Genomic DNA, 24842 nt, shown 5'->3' with positions numbered 1-24842 from the left:
TCGTTGGTAAAAATGCGACTGCTTATGAAGAAAACGTCCCCAAAGTTCTTCCTTTATATCCTTAGGTTGAGTAGTAAAGTTGATAAAGATGCCACTGCTTATGAAGAAAAGATCCTCAAAGACCTTCCTTTATATGGCACATCAGAAAATCGTTGCAACAGAAAATTCGCCAGATATAAAAGAATCCCTTTGCCCTGTTGAAGCCGGAATAGCCGGGAAAAAAGCTCAGGCTTCAGAAAGCGTTCTGTTTTCCTACATTTCCTTTTAGTCGGAGCAATAACTCTGGAAAAGGCTTAAGCTCCCCTCTAAATCTCGCCGGTTCCTCTATTGCCTTCGGGACCGGCGTCAATAAGAGGGGAGGAGATTCAGGACTGTCGAACGGGTTGTACCGACATTTACATAAGAATACATTACACCCCCTTTCCTCCGACAAAGCAGAAGGAAGGGAGAAGAGTTGCCTACAAGTTGAACACTACCCCTCTTCTCATCTCCTTGTCTCCGACAAACTCCTTCGTAACTTATAACTCCCCAATCTTGTTTCGCCCTTACTTCAAACATTCTCTCATCTCTGGATTTACAACTTCGCATATTGAATTTACGGCCTGATTTCCGACTTTCCTTCAACTCGCTCCTGAAGGTTTTCAGCCAACTTACATTATTACTAGTGCGGATCCTGGAACGCACACTTTAACAATTTTTTATTCAACATTTCTTATGTTATGAGATGTAGAATCTACCTTTCAACTCTCCTTATGAGAGACCCCATATCGGCTGATCACGACTATTTAACAATAATTATTAATTACCAAAATAGGGAACCAAGATGAACTTAGTACCTTCCCTAAACATTGCCTTAAGGTAAAAATAGATTTTTAATCTACAAGGAGATTTAATTTATTCATTATGGCTCCCTTAACCGTTTGCGTTTTTATAATAGGCAATATTCATGATCTTTGTGTTAACCCTGTTAACTTGGTTAAGTCGTGTTAAATCGAGAAAAATGATGAAGCAAACTTCAGTAACAAACATGGTCGGCATGAATACACAGCAGGTTCGTTGTTATGTATTTTTTAAGGCAAAAAACCACGAAGGGTCAAAAACTGCTTTGATTTTGAGGTAATGGGAGAATGAAATGAGTAAGACGAGGACAAGTGCCATCCTCACCCAGTTTCGGTAAGGAACTAAGTCTTTCGATGTTAGATGAGAAATCTTTCAAAATTTTGATCACATTATTCGCAAGCTTATATTTGACTGTAAGATCTTCGTAGGTTCTACATGATGTCAGAATATGTTTGATGGAGATCACTTCACCGCAAGTTGTGCATTTTGGGAGAGGATTTGATGGAAATGATGAACGTGGTCTTATTCGTCTTTTGTGGTTATCCTATAAATGTTGGTGGGGTCAGGAGAACGGGGCTCGCCAGGATAAGACCCTGATGTCATGCTATTGATGGTACGTTTTGTACCAAACGAGCGACAAATGGACGGGCATTAGAATAGGATTGTCGCTGATTTCATCGAAATAGGGAAAGCATGATTTTCTCACATTTCGTCCATATAGAGACTGGCCGTCAAAGGCCACGAACAACCAACTCTGTGCGACTCTCCATTGAAATTCCCGCCTACACCATCACTGAGGTACGTTGAAAACGTTGGCTTTGGGAAAAATTACAAGCTTTGTACTTTTCATCTCACCTTGTCCGCCCTCTTTCACGCCCTCTGGAGATCGTAGACTGGAAATCTACACTCATCTGTAAAAAATACAGCTGACCAATCGTGCAAAGACCAAAGGCTGTGTTCTCGAACAAATGCGAGCCGTGCAACTCTTTGTTCTGGTCAATTCTGGTCCTCTTACGGGAAAAGCCATCAGTCTATACTTATTTAATCTTCTTGGAGCAGTGCGTTCAAAAATTTGGACACATCGAACTTCCTAGAGCTGATGAATCGCTTCAACAACAGTAAGTTGCCGGTTTCCCAAAATTTTCAAAGTCAAAAAACAATCCTACTGTGGTTCTGTAACCCTAGGGTGTCCGGAATCGGGCCTTCTATTGTAGGACCCAGTTTCTCGAAAACGTCTAACATCGTCTCGCAGTGTTTTGTAGAGATGGTATGGAATGGTGATAACGCTACTAGGAAGCAGGGTTTATTCTCCCCTGGCAATGCAGCCTTCTGGCTTATTGTACCTTCCTAGTTCCTTAGTTCAGTGGAATAGATTCTATCCTTCTCCTTAGAAGTATCAGGTCATTGACTGTCGCTGCTACAATTTCATTCCCTAAGTTTTTTCGTATGTTAGGTTGAATCTCCATTGAGCTGTCGCTTCGCATTCGAAGATGATATGGGTGGCGGTTTCCTCCTCCTCATTACATAATCTGCACATGGGATGATGTATATGCCCATGTTGTGTAGATGTCTTCTCAGATGCCAGTGACCGGTTAGTAGTCCTATCACTCCTCTGAGTGATTTTGCCAGTCTTGGCGAGGGTTGGTTTCATCATACGTTTACTGTGTCTAGCGCAGCTAGAGTTTATCCACTTCTCCTTTTGTTTTGTTTGGATCCATTCTGCGATGGCGGATTCTATAATTGTTTTTGTTATCCCAAGTATAGGTTCGGGGCCTATATATTATCTTTCGGATCCTCCTCTGGCCAGTCAGTCGGCTTTCTCGTACCCAAAATTCCTCTGCGCCCTGGCACCCAAGATATCATAAGGTCGTTATGTTTCCCCAGGTTTTGGAGGTTTTGGATGCATTCACTGACTAATTTTGATGTAGTTCTTTTACATGCTAATGCTTTAATGGCTGCTTGGTTATCAGATCTTATAAGGATTTTTTTGCCAGTGTAACCTCTTTTAAGATTTTCCAGGGCACAAGAAATGATGTAGAGAACCGGAGTCTAGAGACTAGGCTATTCTCACGAAGACCTCTGATGATTGTTTTAGGCCAAAAAGGTGATGAGGTTATTACAGATTGGAAGTAAAGTGATGGGATGGAGAATAGGTTATGTTTGGGACTTTGTGGTCACGGCATGAGAAGTTTGTGGCATGAGCGATCGAAGTCACGGTTGGAGCAGCGGCGTATTGAGCCGAAGGTCGTGGGTTCGAAACCCGCTCGTGACACTAACGTTTGCTTCTCAACCAAGATCTTACATAAAAGATTAATATGATAAGTAAAGAAGTAATCACTTCACTAACAGCCCGCCGTGGCCATTTTAATAAGGCGCTGAAAATCGAATTCCCCCGTGCCCTGACACCCAAGATATCATCAGGTTGTTGTGTTTCTCGAGGTTTTGAAGATTATGGATGCATTAACCGACTAATTTTGACGTAACTTTTTTACATGCTAACGCTTTAATGGCTGCTTGGTTATCAGATCTAATGAGGATTTTTTTTACCAGTGTAACCTGTTTAAAGATTTTCCAGGGCACAAGCATTGATGTCATGTATTTCTGCTTGAAAGGCCGAAGTGTACTTCCCTAATGAGTTTGATTGCTCATGTTTTTGGCTTGTACAGAAAACGCATAATCCGGTTCCTTCGTTTGTTTTGGAGCCATCTGTATACCACATCATTGTGTCTGATGCTCTCCTGTGTTCTTCCTCTCCTTTATGTTCCTAGGGTACTCCGATGGCAACGGCCGCATAACTGATGGAACGTCCATCATCAATAAGTGCCATACCACGCGCAACATCCTCAGCACTAAGTGGCAGTTTTAAGTTTCAAAATTGAAATTAAGAGAACAAAAATGAAAAATTTATTTCTTCAGAATTGAAATGAGGCTGAATAAACATTCTAAATTCCGTAAAAAGTAAAAATTGAAGAATTCTTTATACTTGTTTTGGATTAAGGATTAAGTGTGTTTACATCGAATTGATATTCCCAATATAAAACATAGCATAAACAGATATTTATTGATAAAAACAATGATACAAATTATAGGTAAAATTTTCCTTTATCGAGAAAAAAATCAATTGGTTGGAATTTTTCTGTCAGCGTAAACAGTATTTTTGATTTTTTCTCTCAATTGTTGGTATAAAACATCAGGATCATTTGACTTTATTAATTTTGTGCGGTGATTAGTGACCGTTAGTCTATGGTTATTCGGAAATCGCGAGATGCGGTCTGGGGTGACGTAGGTTTCAGAAAAACATTGTCTTTATCGTACCAACGTTTCGATCTTTATTAAGATCATCTTCAGGGCCTGGGATTTACAAACATTGTTTAAATTTAACAAATACATGTAGGATGTGGAAAAAAGTGAATTTATATAACGCAAAAAAAATATTTTTTATATTCAATCAAAGAATTTCTACTCACTCAAAGTGTTACGCAGAAAACAAACACTTTGAGTAGAAATACTTTGATTGTATATAAAAAAAAACTTATTTTTCATTGTATAATATCACTTTTTCCCACATCCTGCATGTATTTGTTCAAATTTAAACAATGTCTGTACATCCCAGGCCCTGAAGATGATCTCAATAAAGATCGAAACGTTGGCATGATAAAGAAAATGTTTTTCTAAAACCTACGTCACACCAGACCGCATCTCACGATTTCCGAATAATCATTTATTAATTTTTACATACAAATTAATAATATTGTATTAATAAATTATCAATATAGATCTAAAAATTTGTCGGCCGATTTTGGCGAATGGTTTGGGTCGCAGGGTACCCGAAGCGACGTCGGCATCTAATTAAACGGTCAGCCTAGTGATTTGTGTGGGTCAACAGAAACGGTCCAACTATCAGAGGCAAACATGTCATTACTCGTTCAGGATTAATCCGGTTCGGTCAACAGAGAGGTCAAAGCGAATCTCCCGGCAAAGGACGGACCGGGCACGGCCGATGGCCAGTGTTTGTTTATGGGGACGGCGCTATTGTGGATTACAACCTGTGGCAAATTCACCGTGCAGGCTTTATTGCGAAGGGACAATGAGGTAAATTACTTTCCATAGGCAAACTGTGCTCTGTTGTGCGAAAGGATCTTGGGATTTGTTTAAAAATAAATTATCGGACCGTAAAATAAGCCCTTAGGGTTTTTCTGAGGGTAAATTCAATGAAAATTCCAGCCACTTGTAGACAAATTAAACGAATATCGCACACCCACAAGAAAAGTGACACAACTCAACAAAAGAAAATTTTACAGTAGAGGCAAATGGAAGCTTACTTTTTTTGACTTATTTATTAAGTACACGACATTACGGTTGTTTGCAGAAAAAACTGTCATTATCCATCTATATTGTCTTTTCTTTTTCTCCAAGACTTAAGCGAAAACACAAAACTTTAAAAGTCCAACTCTACTACCCCTAAAAAACTACCTCTTTTTGAGTTGTGACACTTTTCTTGTATGTATTGGCTCTCAATAATATAAGTTTGTTGGTTTTAATGTTAATGGTGGTCAAGCAATAACTGTAAGGGTGTTAATTTTTTATGATAGTAGCAGACAACATGCAAACCTAAGAAACGAGCATAGATATCATGTAAGTTAGTTATTTTAAGTAAATTTACTAACCATGTTGGTCCGTCACGGATTTAGACCAAACTTTTTTTGGTGATTCTACACTCCAAAATATTGGACATGTATCCGCCACTCCTTGTGAATCCGCCCTGGTTTCGCAAAAAAAATTTGAATGTCGAAATTTTCCGTTGTTTAATATTTCTATTTCCCCGTTCTACTTGCCCAAATCAATTATGTAAATATATAATTTACAGTATTTTTTTATGTCGATTACAATAAAAATAAATAAAATTATTCAAGTTTATCTATAATCAAAACATTCTTAAAAATCAATTTTTTTCAGTAAATTAGGTCATAATTTTTTTCCGTGAAACCAATATGAAATTTCGTTTTGGCACCTCTAGAGATCCCTAAATACAAATTTTTGTTTGAATTTAAATTTATCGATTTTTTGACCCCAACATTTTTTTCGATATCGGAACATCTGATTTAAACGGCCAAAATTCAAAAATGGCTAAAAGGATTTTAACGTTACACATACCATTTGAAAATGAAAAAAGTAGCTTTTTAACCATTTATGTAGCATAAAAATGTATAAAATATTTCTATAAGAAAATACACAGAATATGAAAATTATTTGTCAGAAATGAACCTCGTTTTTTTTTGTTTTTTTTTAAATTAGAAATAACAGTTCAATTTTATAAATTATAAAATATACGATACAGTCGTAAAATGAACTTGACCATTTCTTTAAAACTAATTAACAACCATGAAAATCGGTTTACTAGGTTTTGAGAAAAATTATGTTAGAGACAGCATTTGTCAGTCGCGTAAAATGTCGGTGTCTGAGGGTTTTATGGTCGAATGATTATGATGATGAGTATGAGGTCAAATCCGAGTTTTGACCATTTTTCTGAAGAATTTCGCATGAATATTTCTTCACTGTTGGATATATGTAATATTACTGAATTATACTAATGAACGTCTAATTTTTAGAAATTTTTGGTTATTGATAAACGTCGATAGCGTTTACTAAAATTTTATTGCAATGTACATAAAACATGCTGTGAAATGATATATTCACATACTTTGATTGAATCTAAAATTTTCGAGCATTGAATAAATTCATTTTTTTTCTTTTTATCACATCCTACATGTATTTGTAAAATTTAAACAATGTTTATAAATCCCAGGCCCTGAAGAGGATCTCAATAAAGATCGAAACGTTGGCACGATAAAGAAAATATTTTTCTAAAACCTACGTCATACCAGATCGCATTTCACGACCTCCAAATAATCATATTCGCATAATTGATTTGAGTAAGTAGAACGGCGATCTAAAAATATTAAAAAACGGAAAATTTCTACTTTCAAAAATATGTGTGGTGATTATTGACCGTTAATCGATAATTATTCGGAAATCGTGAGATGCGGTCTGGTGTGTTGTAGGTTTCACAAAAATATTTCCTTATCGTGCCAATGTTTCGATCTTTATTGAGATCATCTTCAGGGCCTGGGATTTACCTCAAAAATTTTTTTGAGAAACCAAGGTCTATACATTTCTATGGTACAAACGTAGTTAAAAACCTACGTTCCTCTATTTTCAAGTGGTATGGCTGACGTTAAAACCTTTAAGCCGTTTTTGAATTATAGCCGTGTAAATCAGATATGTCGATAACGACTAATCGAAAAAAAATTAGAGGGCAAAAAATCGATAAATTTAAATTCAAACAAAAATTTGAATTTAGGGGTCTTTAGACGTGCTAAAACGAAATTTCATATTAGTTTCACGAAAAAAAATATGGCCTTGTTTACTTGAAAAATATTTTGTTTTTAGAAATTTTGTGGTTATTGGTAAACTATGATAGCTTTTCCTATATTTTTATTGCCATCTACACAAAAAAATGCTTTCAAATAATCAAAAAAAAACTTAGGGGTAAATTTAAATTCAAACAAAAATTTGTATTTAGGGGTCTTTAGACGTGCTAAAACGAAATTTTATATTAGTGATTTTTAGAAATTTTTTTGGTTATTGATAAACTTTAATCTATTTTTATTACAATCTACTTAAAAAAATTCTGCAAAATGATATGTTCACATAGTTGATTCGAGCGAGTAGAACGGCAAACGGAAAATTTCAACTTTCAAATAATATTTTTTGAGAAATCAGGGCCCATTCAGAAAAAGTGACGGATACGTGTCCAGTAATTTGGAGTGTAGAATCACCAAAAAAGGTTTGGTCCAAATCCGTTTCACACCGACCTGTTCTTCCACTTGTAAGATTATTTTTGACCCAAATTTGCTTTCCCTTCTGTCTGATTTCCATCCTCAGATTCTTAACTCATCTGAATTCCAATTCTGTCTCTGACTGACTCAAGCAATCTGTATCGGCCCAATTTTAATTGACAATCTCTCGGGTCCTGACTGGCAATCTTTAATACAGGCCAATCTTGCACCCTGGCTCAACCAGGAATGGCCTAGGTGTAAACCATCGATCGCCAGCTTTCGGAATGCGTAGATCCGTGGCCCTTGAATGAATCACGACATTTTAAGTTAAATTTCATTGCAATTGGCCGAATATCTAGGATAAGGTCACAAAAAAAAGTTAAATTTCAAAAAATACTAATGATGAAGATGCTGAATAGACTGGAACAATAATGATGGCCAAGAAGATCGACCATAGAGGTTCCTCACCCGCAGACGTCAAGCAGAAATATCGCAACTTGAATTTTCTGGAAACACTTAGAAACGTTATGATTATTTCATATTTATATAATCTTAAATATTCTAATATCTATAAAGACGATGATTTCGAACAAGGATATCTCAAAAAGTAGAAATTTATAACCATTTTTAAACAGATAGTTCCTACTCACAGTAAGTTTTTTGCAACGATCCGGATTTCGAGCCTTTTAGCTCATCATCAGGTTGAAGGACTTCTACAACCACGTCTCTCGACATGAATTGCCAAAGTGAACCCGCTGTTACCTCCGCCAACGAGATGTTCCAATTAGCAGCTGATTTTTTTAATGGCGCTCAATTTGAACGTGCGAAACGCGGAAATTATAACACAAATAAATATTATACTAGTAAATACTTAATATGTATTATTAAATTACTATAAAAATAATAACAATTAAAATAATTAGTTTAATTATTTGGATGTTTGATATTATTTATGTACATATTTAAAATGGGAGGTAGATCAAAATCTGTTATATTATTAATGCATTTATCACCATGTTCAATTTTACATTTTTTAATTTCAAATTTCTCAAACCAAACTAGTTCTTTCCCTTTGTTGAAACTATGTAACACTCTTGTATTTAGATTTGAATTGAAATTATGTTTTGTTTCTTTTAGATGATCCTTAAATTCCGAAAATTTGCTCGATTTAGGCAAGTGTTCTTTTACCCTTGTTTTTATTTCTCTACCGCTTTGTCCTATATATTTAATATCACAATCATTACAATTGAGTTGGTAAACCCCGCTTTTGGCCAAGTTGTCTACTTTGTCTTTAGGCTTTGAGAGGATGATTATGCAGGGTTGTAGAACTCCTGATGAAGAACTAAGGGCTCGAAATCCGGTCGTTGCGAAACAACTTGTGAGTACCCGTACTTCTAAAAGCTATTCTAAAACCTTCTTGTTTAAAAATATTACTAACTTTTTCCGATAATTCACCAATGTGTGGCAAACAACGGAAACCTAATGATTCATTTGTGGTGGGGTGGCTGAGTCCTATTGTTTAAAGTTAAATTTTTTAATCTTTTAACTAGCAACCTATCAATAAATATTTCTTGATACCCGTTATTTTGTTGCTAAGGTTTTAATAGTTTTTAATTCTTTTTTAATTTAATTTTTAATTTCTTTTTCCTTAATTAATTTTTAATTCTTTGGGGACCGCGGTAGCCGAGTGGTTAGCATGAGAGACTCTCACGCCGCGGTCGTGGGTTCGATTCCCACAGTCGCCCCTGGCCCTTTTTTCACGATAACCCCCCCAATTTGAACACACATAAGAATTGTCGCCATGACTAATATGCACAGATCATAACGCCAAAAAAAATTCTTTTTTATAGTTATCAGGTGTTAGCGGAAATTTTAAAATCCGGTCTATGAGCCAAATGAAACCAGCAGCCTTTTGCGACCATGGGTGGGAAGAATCCGCTGGAATCATAATGTCTGTAGTTGTGGGTTTTCTATATACGTCTATTTCTATTAGGTTGTTTATTATGGACAGTTTTAGGTCTAAAAAGTAAAAAGTTCAAAAAGTTCCACCAAATTGAGCGCCATTAAAAAAATCAGCTGCTAATTGGAGCGTCGCGTTGGCGGAGGTATCAGCGGGTTCACTTTGGCAATTCATGTCGAGAGACGTGGTTGTAGAAGTCCTTCAACCTGATGATGAGCTAAAAGGCTCGAAATCTGGATCGTTACAAAAAACTTACTGTGAGTAGGAACTATTTTTTTAAAAAGAATTGAACACCACACTCACTCCATCATTTATCATTTCTAGAAATTTATAACTTCACCAGAGTTATAAATGGTGAAGTAGATACCTTGTCTTATTTAAGTTAGAGATAATTATATTAATTATTTTTATGTAAGGTATTGGTTGAGATAAAAACGTCAGTGTCACGAGTGGGATTCGAACCCACGACCTTTGGCTAAATACGCCGCTGCTCTACCACTTGAACTATCGCGACTTCGATCCACTCGGACATCAACTTTTCATCCCAACCCCACCTTTTGAATAGTCCATCCTTTCGGCATTTTTCAATTTTTTATCTCAACCAATACCTTACATAAAGATTAATTAATTGAAAGATGTTATTTGGTCAATTGGACCACGAAATCGAATGATGAAATTAATTATGCTGAAATAAATTTTAATGTGAAATTATTGTTTTTAAAGAGTACTTGTCCAATTACTATTAGATGGAATGTGAAGGAACCCGGATCGGTTTGGTTTGGTTAACAAGGACTTAATGAAATCAGGTTAGCGTCAAGGATCGCACGGGAATAGGCCCTACTCGACTATCCCCTTCTTCTCCCGAATTCATGGAAAACAAAGTTAGGCTGTAGATACAAGTGGGAGAGCGGCGTGGAACACTTGGGAACACAAGTTATGCGCCCACTTCCTCCTCGAAGAGGGTCGAGATCTCTGGATTGTTCATCCCCCTTTGTACCGTCTTACCCCTATACTACTCCACATTGCTTTCCACTTGGTTTCAGCCGGAGCAGCCGTCGCGGTAATTGCCATTCCCTCAGCCGATCTCTCCGTCCTCTCTTTCAATTTCTAACGAGATGCGAATTTAAACTTCATTAATTTTTCGGATTGTCGCCCTTCCGCCGCCCTGTCGGGATCCGTCAGGCTTCATTTGTCCCGGACAATCTCAATTATTCTATAACCAAAAGTGGAAATTGTTCAAATTCAAATTCTTCTTAGTATCGATGAATCACACCCGTAATTTCAATTATCAAAACATTATTATATGCTTATATATTTAATATTCAATGTTTGAATATTTTCAGTTTCACATCTAGACGAATCTTTTTCTGTGACTAAGAGAGACCATGTCGTACCTCGACTACTGAAATAATGACGTTTGTGCAATATTTTCCACTTGTTGATACTTCACAAACTGACTGATATTGCGCAATAATGCCAACGGTGCAATATTTTCCAGGTTGTATAATATATTTTCAATTTTTCGTCAATCGTGCAATGTATTGCACAAACTTTCAATATCGTCTACACACGATCAATTAAATTGCACAACCCAAAATATTGTGCAATAATATTGATCGTCTATGGGCCGCTTAAACCAAATCAACCTTTTTGTTATAAAATTTATGGGACCTATATTTTTCTTTGAGCTTTCCCTAAGCCGAAGAATGGTAGGGTATTATTTTTTTATAATTCATTCTAACCTTTGCATGGAAAAATTACCTCAGTAAAGCAAATAACAAACTGCAAATAAAGAAGTAGAATAGAAAGAATACAAATGTCTTTGTTATATTACATTCCAAAAGATCTTACAAAAAAAGCAAAAAGATAAATGCACAACTTAAAACACAAATAGCATGGGCTAAAATTGCTATCTAATAAATTATCTGTTTTACCAATTTAATGATTTGGTTTAAGCGGCCCATAGACGATCAATATTATTGCACAATATTTTGGGTTGTGCAATTTAATTGATCGTGTGTAGACGATATTGAAAGTTTGTGCAATACATTGCATGATTGACGAAAAATTGAAAATATATTGTACAACCTGGAAAATATTGCACCGTTGGCATTATTGCGCAATATCAGTCAGTTTGTGAAGTATCAACAAGTGGAAAATATTGAACAAACGTCAATATCGCCTTCAAACTAAGTTCATTGCACAAACAAAATTTTGTTCAATATTATTGAACGTTATGGGGCAACCGTCAAATTATTGTGCAATCTATATTGTACAATAATTAAGGTTTTAAGTTGACATAAAAAAGTCAGTGTCACGAGCGGGATTCGAACCAACGACCTTCGGCTTGATACGCCGCTACACTGCCACTTGAGCTATCGTGAATTCGATCCCCTCGGGCACTAACTTCCCATCTTAACCGCACCTTTTGAAGTTAGTGCCCGAGGGGATCGAAGTCACGATAGCTCAAGTAGTAGAGTAGCGGCGTATCAAGCCGAAGGTCGTGGGTTCGAATCCCGCCCGTGACCCTAACTTTTTTATCTCAACTTAAAACCTTAATTAACTGAATGAAATTAATTGGTCAAGCGGACCACGAAAAATAGTGAATTATTGTACAATAATATTGACCGTCTATGGGCCGCTTTAGGAGCATATTTACATATAATTTATTATTGAAAACCCATTATATTTAGTGGCCTATTGACCAAATGACTTCTTTCAATTAATTAATGTTTTATGTGAGGTCTTGGTTGAAATGGAAAAGTTAGCGTCACGAGCGGGATTCGAACCCACGACCTTCGGCCCAATACGCCGCTGTTCTAACCACTTCAGCTACCGTGTAAATGTCGCGTAATGAGGCTTGATACGCCGCTACACTGCCACTTGAGCTATCGTGACTTCGATCCACTCGGGCACTAACTTCCCATCTCAACCTCACCTTTTGAATTTTCCCTCCTTTTCGCCATTTTTCAAATGTCGTATAATCGGTTTGGATTCTCGACATTTGAAAAATGACAAAAAGGAGGAAAAATTCAAAAGGTGTGGTTGAGATGGGGAGTTGGTGTCCGAGTGGATCGAAGTCACGTGGTAGAGCAGCGGCGTATCTAGCCGAAGGTCGTGGGTTCGAATCCCGCACGTGACACTGACTTTTTATCTCAATTAAAAACCTCAATTAATTGAAAGATTTAACGTAAGTTTCCAACATAGAGAACAACCACGAATTATTTCCAGGAAAAGTAGTAACCTTGCGAAATAGGCTCCTGTTATAAAAAAATCCTGCTGCATGGAAACCCCCAGAATTTAATTTTAATTTTGGAACTGTTAATTTACGCGTACAATAGTATGAAACTAAGGGGGAGCCGGCGGGAAAAAATAAAGGTTAACAGATGTGGGCGCCAAAATATTGTGGGAATGGGAGACAGTCCTATGGAATCTAGTGGACAATATGGTCAAGAGTTGATTACGTGTGGGGACAATACGTGTTGTCCTCCCTCTGAATTCCCTTTCTCCTCGCCTCACACAATTGTTCTGGATTCGTCCTTTGAACAAGACGACTCAAAGACACTAAAAGTAAGGATTGAACGCAAATTTTCACTTCCTTGCATACTCATTTAATTTCGCCGGTTCTTCTTGAAAGAAAAAAGGCCGACTCGTGCCTTAAGGAGAAAGGAACAGTGATCTCCAGTTTCGAGTTAATAACCACCCAGAAAAGAATTTTATGAGAAAGGAGGGAAAAAATCTTTTATTTTCAGGACTTTAGCGTTCAAGTTGAGCCTTAAGAATTCTTCTTTTTTTATTCTTTCACAGAATACCATTCGGGACAGTGCTTTCGCGATATTGCTGTTCGGGGGAGAAAAATTTCAAGTTATTTGTCTTGAGTAAATGTCTCGGGAGGGGGAGTCGATGATGTGTCGCAGTATTAAAAATACTTGATATTCTCGCAATATGCAAAGAATTTTAATTTCCGTTTACATTTTCAAGAGGCGCGGAGGGGGTTGCCCCGTCTATTATAAATCAGGGTTTTTGAATATTCAGAAGGGATACTTGCCCAGGATATTAACAAACCTCGAGGCGGAGACATTTTTAATTTTAAATTCTCAAGCAGACGAGGGTGCCCCCTCGTCCTTCGGGAGCGTCTTCTTTCTCGCTCTTCGTCCTTCCGCTCTAAAAGGCCGGGTCTCGCAAGGCTTCAAACTCCCTCCTTTAATTGGCAGCTAAACGTTTTTAAATTGAAATCATTTGAAATGTAAATAGAATTTTATTAGAATCATTCAAAATGGAGTGGAGAAGGTCTCTACCGTTTATGAATTTTTTAACTATTAAAAATATTTTTCAATTATGATTCTAAATATTAATTTTCCTTCTTCATAAAAGAAAAATGTTTAACCTATGACAATCAACCGCATGGAAAATTTACTACATCAATCGACGACTAACTTTTCAACTTTTTTTTCAATAAATCTTTATGTAAGGTATTGGTTGAAATGAAAAAGTTAGTGTCACGAGCGGGATCCGAACCCACGACCTTCGGCTTCATTTCAACCAAGAACTACATACTATTGAATGAAGAAATTTGGTCAATCAGACCACTAAATATAATGAATTTAATAATTAAAACGAAATTAACTTCCCTAAAGTTCTCCGTGGCCACTTCATATCTCGCAGAGAATCGAATCCTGATTACACGATATTTGAAAAATGGCAAAAATGAGGGAAAATTCGGAAAGTTGTAGGTTGATATAGAGAATTGTGTCCGAGTGGATCAGAGCCAGGATAGCTAGTCGTAGAGCAGCGGCGTATTGAGCCGAAGGTCTTAGGTTCGAATCCCATTCGTGACACTAAGTTTTTCATTTCGACCAATGACGATAAAATTAACCTACATAAACGAACCAACCCTCAGACAAAGATGGGTCTAAATTATGGAATTAATTCCAACCTTCTTGAGAAGCATTATGGGATTGTAAGGATAGGTCTGGTGGACAAGACCTTGGCGAGACTATTGGAGAAAGATTTGAATCTTGGTAAATTTTTGGGGAATTAATTTTAGTCTAAAATCAGATTTTTTCACGTAAAATCGTAATTTCTCAGCTTTGGCGACATTAAAATACAACTCTGACCTTTATTTCGCAAACTACATTTAATTTTCCACAAGATAACATTTCCGTTGAAAAATTCACGCTTCCTAATACATAGCAGCCTCTCCAAGAATAACAAATGGCAAAACCCAAGTTTTTTTTTAAATACTCAACAACCCAAACCAAAGTCGCTTTATTTTATAAGTATTCCAAGGGCTTTCTCACTTTTACGTTTTTTAGAACTTTTCGTAGTGAAATCTCCTTTGTAAGGTTGAAAAACTGTATCGAACCCAAAGAGACCAGCAACCCAAGAACATCGTACCTGTCATATTTTTAATAAAAACATTTATTAGTTGTTAACAAAAATTAGAAATAATCTTCTCGTGGCATGGCCAGCGAGGAGCCCTGATTTGAGCCCCATTAGATTTTTAAATATTTTAAATTTTACATTTTTTAAATTTTAAAGTGCAGTAGCACACTCATCGAAACAACGGTACAGCTCATAGGGAAAATTTAAATCATGTGCAATAACATGAGGGAAAGAAGGAAGGGAAATAGATCTGATTTTTGTTACCAACTAATACATATTTTAAAAAAAAAAGCTCTCCTAGTGATATAATATTCGATATCACGTTTTTCATCCTTGCAAAGGTGATTTATCTAAGAAAAGTTCTAAAAAATCTAAAAGTTATTGTGTCCTTGGAGGACGTACAAAATATGGCAACTTTGGTGAAATCCCCGTAAATTTAGATGGAAAAGTAATTACACGAGCCACCATTGAGTATTTCCAAAAAATATGGGTTTTGCCTTTGTTATTCTTTGAGCGGCTGATGTGTATTCATTCGGAAGAGCAAATTTTTCAAGGGAAATGTTGTATATTGAGGAAAATAAAATGTTGTAGTAGTAGACGCTAAAGATGAGTAATTAACATTTTATGTGAAAAAATTTGATTTTAGACTAAAATCACAAAAATGTTAATATCTCAGGAAAGAGTCAATATAGCAACCTCGTTCCGGTGGTATGAACCGTGCAACACCCTGTATAATAAGATTAAAAAAATAACCTGTAGTTTGGTCGTTTCCATTTCGAGCATTTTGGTCTGCCTACCTTCATTGTTTTCGGTCAGATCCGATTCGGCTTCTCACCATCTTCAGTGGTGTCTTCCAAACACTGATTAATTCCTTGCAAATAATACAAACCCACCTTTAAAGAAGGCAAAACGCGCAAGGAAACAAATCAGAAATAAGATTAAATCACCCAGACCACACTGAAGATGGCGAAAGGCCGAAACGCGACTGACAGAACAAAGCAGTGAAGTTCCGCTGATCTAAATGACTGGTAATGACCTAGGTAAGATACATCAATTTACACAATTTGCAATTTATTTTCGTATCACTCTAATATTTCTCTTTGCCGAAGGTGTGTAAGAAAGTCCGAGTGGGATTTAAGCGCCGTATATTTACGGCTTTGGGCCGAATGACATTAGGTCGGTAATATTAAGCCTGTGAGATCCTTTAGTGCCGACTTGCCTCAAATAAATTATCTCACTTCACCCAAATAGCAATTAATAACCACCGAGTTATGACCCCCTCTTTAAGATCGCCCTATAAGTCCTTGATATAAGTCTCGGGAGGGACCCGAGATTACGGCAAGAGTCCCTGGGCCGGCCGTTATTTTTCCCTTAAGGGCTCCCCCATAGAGGTAACGGGTAGGGTTTCTGGTTTGAGGGAGCGAGAAATATGGCTGTAAAAGTTATGACGGAATGGGGTTGGTGGAAATCCAAGGTTATGTTGCCGAGTTCGGCCCAGGCTCGTACGCTCACGAAAGGACCTAAAATAAAATTTAATAGCATGCGGTAACCAAGAAATCAAAATTTATTTCGTCCTGTTTTATAGATGCACTAAAGTCAGATCATTGGTGGGGATTAGCCGTATTGTCCGCGGATTAAATTATATGCATAATCCGTCAAACGCAAATACACTGGCAGGCAAAAAATTCCACCCATTTGTAATATAACAAAGTTTCAAGTTTTTTAATGTTTAATAGTTGGGTCCTTGTATAAAAAAGTTTAAAAAAATGTAAATTGCTAAGGAAAATTAAAAAAAAAGATGGACAGATAAAATTTGTTTTCATTTTGTTTTAGATTTTTAATTAATATTTCAATATCGCGTATTTCCTCCTTTTGCCTTAGTTACACCTCTAATTCGCCTTCAACCAGTCTGGAAATGTCTCTTTCCTGGAGGTTCGCCCATTCTTCTCGAAAAGTCCTTTCAAGATCGTGGAGTGTATCAGGAAGTTATGGACGTGCTCTTTCTTCTTTTTAGGTTATCCCATAAATTTTCAATGGGGTTCAAGTCTGAAGAACGGGTTGTTCAAGCTAATACCCTGATGTTATGCTGTTGAAGGTAGGTATTATGCAAGCGGCATGTGAAGGGCATTATCGTGCATTAGAAAAGTAAGCAGACCAATCGTAGAAAAACCAATTGCTGTGATCTCGAGCCGTGCAACTCTGCGAGTTCTGGTCAATTCCGGTCCTCTTACGGGGCGAAAAGCCATCAGTCCAAACTGATTTAATCTTCTTCGAGCAGTGTGTTCAGAAAATTGAACACCTTGAACATCCTGGAATGAATCGCTTGACCAACAGTAAGGTGTCGGTTTCGCAAAATTTTCAAAGTTAAAAAACGGACTATGGTTCTCTCACCTTATGGCATGAAGAACCGTGCTGCCTTCTATGATAGGACCCGGTTTTTCGAAAACGTCTAACGGCGTCTCGCAGAGTTTCGTATGGAACTCCAATGGCAATCCGCATACCTGATGGAACGTCCATCATCAACAAGTGCAACAACACGCGCAACATCCTCAGCTCCAAGAGGCTGTTTTAAATTTAAAAGTTGAAATTAAGAAAACAAAGATAAAAACTAAACAGTTTATTGCTTCAGAATTCAAACAAGACTGAATAAATGTTTTAAATTCCGTAAAAACTAAAAACATTGAAAAATCCTTTATCCTTCTTTTGGATTAAGGATTAAGTGTGTTTACCGTGTACTTGATATTCCCAATTTAAAACATAGCATAAACAAATGGTAAAAATAGTGAAACAAATTAAGGGCAGAATTTTCTTTTATATAGAAATAGAAAGTAAATAAATTTATTTATTTATTCTCTTCCTTAAATTCACTAATGTCGTGGTCCGCTTGGCCAATTAATATATTACAATTAATTAAGGATTTTATTTGAGATAAAAAAGTCAATGGCACGAGCGGGATTCGAAGTTCGAAGTGGGGTTGAGATGGGAAGTTAGTGTCCGAGTGGATCGAGGTCACGATAGCTCAAGTGGTAGAGCAGCGGCGTATCAAGCCGAAGATCGTGGGTTCGAATCCCGCTCGTGCCATTGACTTTTTTATCTCAACTAAAAACCATAATTAATTGTAATTTATTTATTTGTGTACAAAACCCACCAGAATCCTAAACCCAATCATCGTTTTAGATATTGATGATTCTAGTTCACTTTTGAGCTCCACGTGCAAAGATTTGGTCTGATTTAAAAGCTCTTCATTCATGTTATGCACGTCGAGGCATCACGCTGGTCTCAAATTCTTCCCAGGGTTCTACGTGTATTCAAGTTGTTTTATATGTCGTACCTAACAGAAATAAAAAGACAATAAAACTACTTATTTACAAAACCCAATAGAATCCTAAACCCAATCATCGTTTTAGATATTTATATAAGGTATTGGTTGAGATAAAAAAGCCAGTGTCACGAGCGGGATTCGAACCCACGACCCTCAGTGGTAGAGCAGCGGCGTATTTAGCCGAGGGTCGAGGATTCGAATCCCGCTCGTGAAACTGACTTTTTTATCTCAACCAATACCTTATATAAAGATTAATTAATTTAAAAACGTTATTCGGTCAATCGGACCACGAACTATAATGATGAGTTTTATATGTTGATGATTCTAGCTCAATTTTATGCTGTACATGCAAAAGTTTGTTCTGATTTAAAATGTCTTCACTCATTTTATGCTACGTAGAGCTGGAAATACATATTTCAATATGACCGCGTCGAGGGCATCACGCTGGATCAAAACTGATGTTCTTTTCTATGTTTCTACGTGTATATCCAAGTTCTTTTATGAGTCGTACGTAATAGAAATAAAAAGAAAATAAAGTTATTTATTTATGTACAAAACCGACCAGAATCCCAAACCCAATCATTTTTTAGATATTGATGATTCTAGCTCACTTTTGTGCTCTACGCGCAAATGTTTGGTCTGATTTAAATACTCTTCATTTATTTTATGGTAGGTAGGGTAGTAAATATTACAATATTACGTCGAGGTATCACGCAGAACAAAAACTCAAATTCTTTCTATGTTCCTACGTCTATTTAAGTTGTTTTATAAGTCGTACCTAATAGTAATAGAAAGAAAATAAAATTACTTATTTATTTACTAAACCCGATAGAATCCTAAACCCAATCATCGTTTTAGATATTTATATAAGGTATTGGTTGAGATAAAAAAGTCAGTTTCACGAGCGGGATTCGAACCCACGACCTTCAGTGGTAGAGCAGCGGCGTATTTAGCCGAGGGTCGAGGATTCGAATCCCGCTCGTGAAACTGACTTTTTTTATCTCAACCAATACCTTATATAAAGATTAATGAATTGAAAATCGTTATTCGGTCAATCGGACCACGAACTATAATGAGTTTTAGATATTGATGATTCTAGCTCAATTTTGTGCTCTACATGTAAAAGTTTGGTTTGATTTAAAATCTCTTCACTCATTTTATGCTAGGAAGAGATTGTAGATTAAATTCAAGATTATTTCTACTAACAAAACCATTCTACTACGACAGAAAGAATATCTTATCTTTTGACTTACAAACAGTAAGTTAGGAGCACACGTTCTTCTCATACAAAGGAAAATGCAATGTTTTGACAACAATATTACATACAGAACAAAACAAACATAAACGTAATTTTTTAGAAATGGTTTATATCAACAGAGATAAACCCAGCATCAATTACAGAACAGATACATGTAAACTCAGTCGCAGCTACGCCTATATCATTAATCACATTCAATACAAATAACATATGTGTGGTGATTAGTGACCGTTAATTGATACTTATTGAGAAATCGTGAGATGCCATCTGGTGTGATGTAGGTTTCAGAAAAACATTTTCTTTATCGTGCCAACGTTTCGATCTTTATTGAGATCATCTTCAGGGCCTGGGATTTACAAACATTGTTTACATATAACAATTACATTTTGGACGTGGAAAAGTGAATTTATACAATGCAAAATATATTTTTTTTATATATTCAATTAAAGTATTTCTACTCCTCAAAGTGTTTGTGTTCTGTGCAATTGTGCCATTCTTGCGTGTCGTGTCGAGAGTGCCAGTGAGATTTTGCTATTTTGTGCTTATATACGTTGGATATGTAAACAATGTTTGTAAATCCCAGGCTCTGAAGATGATCTCAATAAAGATCGAAACGTTTTCACGATAAAGAAAATGTTTTTCTGATACCTACATCACACCAGACCGCATCTCACGATTTCTGAATAAAGTTTTGACAAATTAATATTTCTCCGAGCCTCGTTAATAAACATTTTCCTGTCGACAAAACGCAGGAGAGGGAAGAGGCCATGTGTAAAGGGCCCCGAGTCGCCTCGGTAAACTGAGTCTTTTTGTTCGGGGATTTAATAAGCGGCGTTGCTGTTAATGAAATAACCCGGGGCAATATTCCAACCCCCCGGGCTATGATTCCTTCCTCGTGGATTATACACCCCGAGGTCGGTTCTTAGTCCCGGGGATTATTTTGGCTTCAACGGCACCGGAGCCCGGCCAGGGTCTAAGTCCGGGGGGGATTTAAATATCACGGGCCGGTTTATTAATTTAGGAAACTGGGACTTAACCTCCTAATCTCCCCCCCGGTGTTAACGTGTTGATATAAGACAGTGTAACAACTAGACCTGAACCTTCGCCCCTTCCACCCCTTTCATCCCTTAAAAGCTTAACCCTGAATAACTCAGTAAGCCTGATGACAATATAATGAGTTTTTTGAACCTGTTGCTTCAGATATATTACACATGCCCTTCATACGAAAAGATATTTCGCCATTAATATACAGATCTATGATTATTCAGAAATCGTGAGTGCGGTCTGGTGTGATGTAGGTTTCAGAAAAACATTTTCTCTATCGTGCCAACGTTTCGATCTTTATTGAGATCATCTTCAGGGCTCAAAGTGTTTGTTTTCTGTGCAATTGTGCCATCCTTCCGTGTCGTGTTGAGAGTGCATATAGATCTACAGGGACTCACAGATTCGTTCACAGCTGAATGCAATTTGGGTTATATCATTATTTACTTTACAAAACATTTGTAGGACATCAAATAAACGTAGTTTTTTAATGATTTTTTATCTTAACACGAAAAACACCCAAAAAATTAAATTGTTCCTTTATCATCATGATTATTAAAATAATATAAAAGAAGATGATCTCAATAAAAGATCGAAACGTTGGCACGATAAAGAAAATGTTTTTCTGAAACCTACATCACACCCGACCGCATCTCACGATATCTGNGTAGATACAACGCCTTTTGGCCTCGGAAAATTTTGTTTTATGACCACTCCTCTTCTTTTTAAAACAACTATCGTAAATTCCGGAAGATCTTTTAGGTTTTGTTATTACCCCAATAATAACAATTTAAATTTTTTTTTGAAATTTCAAGATAAGGAAGTCCTTCTTGTAGAGATTTTATTATTTGATCTTTCAAAAATGTTGAAAATGGCTTCATACTGTAATTAAACGGAATAAATCATAACCATTAAGAAAAGGAAATATTTTCAATATGTAAGAAAAATAACTAAATTGATGATACCTGATAACAAATTTGGGACGAATTATTGAATGGTTTTTGCGAAATTTGCAATGAAGTTACCCGAGTCACAAAACTGTTTACACGAAGATTCTCAATAAACTGGCTCAATTCAAAGGTATAACACAAATAAAGATTATTAGGGTGAATGTGTAGAGGTTAGTGACCGTTAATCGATAGTTATTCAGATATCGTGAGATGCGGTCGGATGAGATGTAGGTTTGGGGATGGTTAGGGATGGTGTGGAAAAATATGTGGTGTTTAGTGACCGTTACTTGATGATTATTTGGAGGTCGTGAGATGCGGTCTGGTGTGACGTAGGTCTTAAAAAAATCTTTTCTTTATCGTGCCAACGTTTCGATCTTTATTGAGATCATCTTCAGAGCTCAAAGTGGGCACTCTCAACACGGCAGACAAGAATGGCATATGTACACGGAAAACAAATTATTTGAGCCCTGAAGATGATCTCAATAAAGATCGAAACGTTGGCACGATAAAGAAAATGTTTTTCTAAAACCTACGTCACACCAGACCGCATCTCACGATCCAAATAATAATCAATTTGAAAAAAATTATTTTTCAAAGTTATGGCTTCTAAAACGCTTATTTCACCAACGTTTACAAATTTAGTATTTATCACATTTTATTGGAAATTCAACGTTGTGTTTTCAGCAGTATCAACGGATTTGTCCAAAATCTTTTAGTTTTGGAGTTATCATTGTTTATTTGAAGCAAGGTCGTGAAATCTTAAAAATTCAGAAAAAGTGGAATAACTCCAAAACTATTGAGGTTTGGACCATAGTTAATTAGGACTTTTCGGTTCCATTTTGAATGTTGAATCTACTGGCAAAGTTTTTAACACGAGTTGCCGAACACCCTGTATATCTATATTTTTTATTTGCACAAATTGTTATTTATTTGCATGTTATTCGTTTAATTTATTAAACAATTTTAATAAGTAAAATGAAGCATGTACAATAAAACTGTATTCTTGTGTAATTCCAATGCCTGTAGTCTGATAAATGGTGCAGATAGAAATAAAGTTATTTAAAACAAGTTCAACCCCCGCAGACTAGAACAAAATTTAAAAACATCATACAAACTGATTGGTGTTGTTTTAAAACAAAGTCTACGGTTTAAATATTTGAAAATTTTCAAAATGTCATTAACAAAACTATAATATTACCCGATCAACTTGACCATATTACAAAGAACAGAGATCAAAATATGGACCTCAGTGACGGATTGATTGTCAGTTTTAAATAAACTTTGAATCATTTATTTTTTTTTACCTGGGGATAAAGTGGGTTTTTGTTTGAAGTAAGGGGAGTGGAGGGAAAGAGGAAGAAGCATATTGGGTGTATCAGAGACTCAAGGCACGGAGTCTGCTATTTTGTTTCTTCATATGACTCCAGTAGGGTGGCGAGGGCGGCGGGGGTGGATGGGTAAGGCGGAAGGCTCCTATTGACGTTCAGGCCGCCCCCGGAGTTTTAATAAAACTCTTGTCTGTTTGGGGGCGGCTGATAGATGACTGGGGGTGGGCGATATTAAACCAGCCAGCCTCCCCGTCCCCTTTTTCCCTCGGCCACCCCATTCCACGGCCTAGCCATCAGAGAGGGCATCTCTCAAGGTCAAATCTTCATCCACCAATCGGTCTTTTCTCCGCTTCTACGCATACCGGGAAAAAGTCCGCACGATTGAGGCGACTCTACTGTAAAACAGTGAATTCGATTCTTCTTTTTACAAATTAATAAAAAAAGCTAAAATACAAGCATAAAACTTAAAAGTGGACAGCGAGGTTTCGTTATAAAAGTGAATGATAGTTTCTCATTTCCGATGAATTTCCAATTAAGTTTCTGTGTAAATATGCTAATGACCTTTCCTTGGTTATCCCAAAACAAAAGTTAGATTTCCTGATATCTGGTTTTAATGGTTACCATGATTGCTTCCAATTCACGTGGGAATTGGAAAGCGATGGAATTTACTATATTTAGATGTGTTGGTGATCAGAGATGATTTTTCAATTTCAATTCCTACACTCTTTTGGAACTAAGAAGGTAAACTGTGCTAACAATTAATTAAGGTTTTTAGTTGAGATAAAAAAGTCCGTGTCACGAGCGGGATTCGAACCCACGATTTCGTCTAGATACGCCGCTTCTCTACCACGTGACTTCGATCCACTCGGGCACCAACTTCCCATTAAAAATTCAAAAGTTGTGGTTGAGATGGGAAATTGGTGCCCGAGTGGATCGAAGTCACAATAGCTCAAGTGGTAGAGTAACGGCGTATCTAGCCAAAGGTCGTGGGTTCGAATCTCGCTCGTGACACGGACTTTTTTATCTCAACTAAAAACCTTAATTAATTATAATATATTAATTGGCCAAGCGGACCACGAAAACTAGTGAATGTGCTAACAATCTTATATTTATAAATGTGTGGTGATTAGTGACCGTTAATCGATAATTATTCAGAAATCGTGAGATGCGGTCTGGTGTGATGTAGATTCCAGAAAAACATGTTCTTTATCGTGTCAACGTTTCGATCTTTATTGAGATCATCATCTTCGTCTCAACACGACACGCAAGAATGGCACAATTACACTGAAGATCAACACATTGAGCCCTGAAGATGATCTCAATAAAGATCGAAACGTTGGCACGGTAAAGAAAATGTTTTTCTGAAACCTACATCACACCAGACCGCATCTCACGATTTCTATTACTTATATTTAGAATTCTTTCGCTGTCTAATGAACAATATTACGAAGAAGGTAAGGAGAGAGCACTAAAGATCTTGAAGTCTAATGGTTCATTCCTTGGTTGTAAATCTAATTAATCAAAATTTAGCCAAAATATTTTCTAGCCAAAGCATTCCCCCCTCAAGAGAGTCATGTGTCGAAACAGGTATGTCTAGGATTTATAAAAGCTTAACATTTTTTACGTGATATTAGCCATAAAATGAGGATACTCATAAAAAACAATGTACCTGAGACAAATATTTGCTTTAAGTATTCAAATAAGCTGGATAGATTCTTCACAAAGTTAAAAGATAAAGATGATTTGTGTAACACCACTAACTTTATTTATAGATCCATTAGATTTCGTGGTCCGATTGACCAAATAACATCTTTCAATTAAGTAATATTTATGTAAGGTCTTGGTTGAGATAAAAAAAGTCAGTGTCATTCGAACCCACGCCCGGGCGGTCACCACGATTTCTGTTCTGACTTCCATTA

The 24842-nt window shown here is 36.6% G+C and overlaps 1 protein-coding gene across 1 annotated transcript in view; it reads left to right on the top strand.

Annotated features, from left to right (window-relative positions):
- The first annotated feature begins 4780 nt into the window (after positions 1–4780).
- LOC106668223 overlaps positions 4781–24842 on the top strand; it is a 49935-nt gene continuing 29873 nt past the window's right edge. The window contains exon 1 of the mRNA XM_014396754.2: positions 4781–4932. The gene's annotated coding sequence lies outside the window, so the exon portion shown is untranslated. The remainder of the gene's footprint in view (positions 4933–24842) is intronic.

This window comes from Cimex lectularius, unplaced genomic scaffold (assembly GCF_000648675.2).
Source record: "Cimex lectularius strain Harlan isolate CLEC.00 unplaced genomic scaffold, Clec_2.1 scaffold391, whole genome shotgun sequence".
In the NCBI taxonomy this organism is placed as follows: domain Eukaryota; kingdom Metazoa; phylum Arthropoda; class Insecta; order Hemiptera; family Cimicidae; genus Cimex; species Cimex lectularius.
The sequence above is the reverse complement of the archived record's forward strand: the minus strand, read 5'-3'. Positions and strand labels throughout refer to the sequence as shown.